Here is a 5180-nt window from a genome sequence, read left to right as displayed (position 1 = left end):
TGATTTTGTGCACCAGCTGTTGTTTATAAACATACACAGACCGCCACCCCTTGTCTTACCGGAGTCAGCCGTTCTATCCTGCCAATGTAGCGTATAGCCCACTAGCTGTATGTTGTCCATGTCGTCGTTCAGCCACGACTTGTTGAAACATAAGATATTACAGTTTTTAAAGTCCCGTTGGTAGGATAAGCATAATCGTAGGTCATCTAATTTATTTTCCAATGATTGAAGATTGGCTAATAGGATTGATGGAAGAGGCAGTTTACTCGCCGTCAGATCCTTACAAGGCACCCTGACCTACGTCCACGAATTCTCCTGCGAATGACTGGGATTTGGGCCGTGTCGGGTGTCTGTAGGATATCCTTCGCGGCCGCCTCGTTGAAGAAAAAATATTTGTCCAATACTAGGTGAGTGATCGCTGTCCTGATATCCAGAAACTCTTTTTGGTTATAAAAGACGATGGCAGAAACATTATGTACAGAATAAATCACAAATAACGCGAAAAAACACACATAATAGTACCATTGGTTAGAGGGCTGTAAAACGGCAGCCATCTTCTCCGGTGCCATCAGAATAATGATCTGTCATGTTGATCTGTCCCCTCTCCTTTGTCAGTCTAACTTCACATGTTGATCTGCCTCCTCTCTGTCAGTCTAACTTCACATGTTGATCTGTCCCCTGTCCTCTGTTCACTTCACATGTCCCCGGTTGGTCTAATTCCCACAATTTAAATTAACTGAGTCCACGTAGGCATCAAACGGGTCCCTCTGGTGAACAACACAAAATAGAGGGATGGCGTGAAGGAACAAATGAATAATGAGGCACTTTTATACCGGATCCAGCGATTATACAAATGGAGGAAATAGCCAACAAATATTCTGTATGGCATATGGCCCTTCAGATGTTTTCACAAAAATTGGCACTGAGGCACACGATGGTCAGTTGTAACTGCCAAAAACACACAGTGAGGGCTGGACAGAGAGAGAGCGAGAGAGAGAGAGGGGTGAGAGAAAGGGGGGGGGGGGGGAGAAAGCGAGAGTGCGCGAGAGAGCGAGAGAGAGACTGGAAAAATTATTCAATGACTACACTGATGTCCGTTCCAAGCCTTCCCAGCCCTCCTGTCCTGGACACAGAAACCAACCAGCAGAGGGGAATGAACTAGCAGAAGGATGCAGGACAGGAGTGAAGATGAAAGAGATGACTGGGATGTTTCCTTCATGCATTCACATTTACTTTCCCTATCTCTCTCTCTCGCTCTCTCTTTCTTTCTTTCTTATGCTAATGTAGATCTGTTGTTGTTTCTGATTGTCCCAGTGGTCGTAGAATACCTGCCAGCTGTTAGAGATATGACTGTCCAAAGGGACTGCAAATTCTCTGACAGGTAGAGTTCTTCAAAGACAATGACCCGTTGGCTGGTAGCCTGTTTGACGTTTCCATTCTACTTAATTCTTTCAGCTGCTCTATATAAAGTACATAGTGTTACCCCATAAACCTCACTTTTGGCATGGTCCCAGCCTCCCCATTCACCCTCTCTCCTCCCCCCACACCTCACCGTCCCTTTTCTCTCCTCCCCCGTCCCTCTTCTCTCCTCCCCGTCCCTTTTCTCTCCTCCCCGTCCCTTTTCTCTCCTCCCCGTCCCTCTTCTCTCCTCCCCCGTCCCTTTTCTCTCCTCCCCCGTCCCTCTTCTCTTCTCCCCCGTCCCTCTTCTCTCCTCCCCCGTCCCTCTTCTCTCCTCCCCCGTCCCTCTTCTCTTCTACCCCGTCCGTCTTCTCTCCTCCCCCTTCCCTTTTCTCTCCTCCCCCGTCCCTTTTCTCTCCTCCCCCGTCCCGCTTCTCTCCTCCCCTGTCCCTCTTCTCTCCTCCCCCGTCCCTTTTCTCTCCTCCCCCGTCCCTTTTCTCTCCTCCCCCGTCCCTTTTCTCACCTCCCCTGTCCCTTTTCTCTCCTCCCCGTCCCTCTTCTCTCCTCCCCGTCCCTTTTCTCTCCTCCCGTCCCTTTTCTCTCCTCCCCGTCCCTCTTCTCTCCTCCCCGTCCCTTTTCTCTCCTCCCCGTCCCTTTTCTCTCCTCCCCGTCCCTCTTCTCTCCTCCCCCGTCCCTTTTCTCTCCTCCCCGTCCCTCTTCTCTCCTCCCCATCCCTTTTCTCTCCTCCCCCGTCCCTTTTCTCTCCTCCCCGTCCCTTTTCTCACCTCCCCGTCCCTCTTCTCTCCTCCCCCGTCCCTTTTCTCTCCTCCCCCGTCCCTTTTCTCTCCTCCCCCGTCCCTTTTCTCACCTCCCCTGTCCCTTTTCTCTCCTCCCCCGTCCCTTTTCTCTCCTCCCCGTCCCTTTTCTCACCTCCCCGTCCCTCTTCTCTCCTCCCCCGTCCCTTTTCTCTCCTCCCCCATCCCTCTTCTCTCCTCCCCCGTCCCTTTTCTCACCTCCCCTGTCCCTTTTCTCTCCTCCCCGTCCCTCTTCTCTCCTCCCCGTCCCTTTTCTCTCGTCCCCGTCCCTTTTCTCTCCTCCCCGTCCCTCTTCTCTCCTCCCCGTCCCTTTTCTCTCCTCCCCGTCCCTTTTCTCTCCTCCCCGTCCCTCTTCTCTCCTCCCCCGTCCCTTTTCTCTCCTCCCCCGTCCCTCTTCTCTCCTCCCCCGTCCCTCTTCTCTCCTCCCCCGTCCCTCTTCTCTCCTCCCCCGTCCCTCTTCTCTCCTCCCCCGTCCCTTTTCTCTTCTCCCTGTCCCTTTTCTCATCCTCCCCCGTCCCTTTTCTCACCTCCCCATCCCTTTTCTCTCCTCCCTGTCCCTCTTCTCTCCTCCCCCGTCCCTCTTCTCTCCTCCCTGTCCCTCTTCTCTCCTCCCCCGTCCCAGCCGTGCTGCCAGACCTGTTCAGTGCTCAGTCCTGTACTCAGCCACCATGGCAAGACCTAATGTTCCAGGTTCCTTTGCCCTCAAGGCATCCCTCTCTCTCATCCATTCATCCCTCCACTGTCCCAGTCCTCCAACCGTACAACCTGCCATCACTTCAGAGAGAGGGACTCACCACCTCCGGCACTACTGGGCTAGGGCAGGACCTCAGCGACTCCCTCTCTCTTCTCCTCTCGTCTCTCCACAGTTCGCATTCTTCTCCTCCTCTCATGTATCCTGACTGGTCCTCTAGTGACAGCCAAGAAGAGCGTCTGGATTTATGAGAACAACTGGTTTAAGGTTCTAATAATAAGAAATAATTGATCTATGAAGCACTTTTCCACCTAGGTGCTCAAGGCACTTTAAATAGGAAGGAGGAAACTCACCTAACCCACCACCAATGTGCTCATTGTAATCCAGGGAGTATATTTCATTCCATCACAAAGTAAAGAGATAATAAAATTGTTTTTCTAACTTCCTCAAAGAACATATATTAGTCCCGTGTCACCAATGGAGGAGAACAAGCTGTCCATTTTAAACAGATGTGTTTGATGTAGCTTAGTGGGGGAGAATGGGAGACGGAGGGGATCGTAGGTCACGAGTGATGATGTTGAATGCCTTAAAGAGGGGCTGTCATTGGCGTCGTGGTGCTGCTCACCTCCAAAACCCTGGTGGCCCCAAACGACTGCATGAACCGTGTGTGTGTGTGTGTGACCAGAACAACACAACAAAGGGAGGTAGTTGAACTCATGCAGTCAAGTTCTGAGAGTTAGATGATAATTACCTTGTTTGGTAACTGTCTGGACAGAATATTTCCAAAAAGCGTATAAAAAGTGTTTCATTCTCATAGGAATGCTAGCGAGTTGTTTTGACATCCATTAACCAAGTCTTTACTCAGCAAGGACCCATCCACCAGCTTTGTTCAATAGCAACTGACAAGGAAATATCTGAAGAGTTTATTTCCAAAATGCTGTATCCACCAATTTTTCACATTCGTATTTTTTCTCTAGAAATAATTGCTCATGGGTACTTTCATGTGTGTGTAAAATACTACTGTTCTCAGATTTTTCTATTGATGTGTATTAAAATGTTGTTGTTTTTTGTTGAGAAATGCTATATATCCATTGTTTAGCTGGAATGTAATGTTCATATCCTGTATATTTGACTGTGATGTGTGGTTGTCTCAGCCAGCTGTCTTAAGTTGTCGCTCTGGATGAGAGCATCTGCTAAATGACTAAAATGTCAAATGTGAATGTTTTACATGCAGATCACATATTACTGTATTGATTCATTAAAAAATATATACATATACATTGATGTCACAAATCTATGATTTGTACAGTTCTTTATAAAAAATGTAGTTATTTGTTACATTTGACTGTGTAAAACCTAGCAGTACTACGTATTTCTCTGAGAGTGAGGTGGATATACTGTAAAGCATTTGGCCAAAAAAAAACCATCATTATTTGTCTCCAAACCATCAAGTGATAGATTTCAAACAAATAGATGTCTGTCATTGAACAACGCCATGACATCACTTTCATACGTTCTTTAAACAATAAAAGCTAATTTACCAACATTTCTGAAAATGGATATACAGTGAGGGAAAAAAGTATTTGATCCCCTGCTGATTGACAAATAATTATAATTATTATATAATTTTAATGGTAGGTTTATTTGAACAGTGAGAGACAGAATAACAACAAAAAATCCAGAAAAACGCATGTCAAAAATTTTATAAATTGATTAGCATTTTAATGAGGGAAATAAGTATTTGACCCCTTGGTGGCAAAACCCTTGTTGGCAATCACAGAGGTCAGACGTTTCTTGTAGTTGGCCAACAGGTTTGCACACATCTCAGGAGGGATTTTGTCCCACTCCTCTTTGCAGATCTTCTCCAAGTCATTAAGGTTTCGAGCCTGACGTTTGGCAACTCGAACCTTCAGCTCCCTCCACAGATTTTCTATGGGATTAAGGTCTGGAGACTGGCAAGGCCACTCCAGGACCTTAATGTGCTTCTTCTTGAGCCACTCATTTGTTGCCTTGGCCGTGTGTTTTGGGTCATTGTCACCCATTTTCAATGCCCTGGCTGAGGGAAGAAGGTTCTCACCCAAGATTTGACAGTACATGGCCCCGTCCATCGTCCCTTCGATGCGGTGAAGTTGTCCTGTTCCCTTAGCAGAAAAACACCCCCAAAGCATAATGTTTCCACCTCCATGTTTGACGGTGGGGATGGTGTTCTTGGGGTCATAGGCAGCAATCCTCCTCCTCCAAACACGGCGAGTTGATGCCAAAGAGCTCGATTTTGG

This window comes from Coregonus lavaretus, assembly GCF_964263955.1.
Source record: "Coregonus lavaretus genome assembly, contig: HAP1_SCAFFOLD_633, whole genome shotgun sequence".
NCBI classification, from domain to species: domain Eukaryota; kingdom Metazoa; phylum Chordata; class Actinopteri; order Salmoniformes; family Salmonidae; genus Coregonus; species Coregonus lavaretus.
This window is presented reverse-complemented; position numbering follows the sequence as displayed.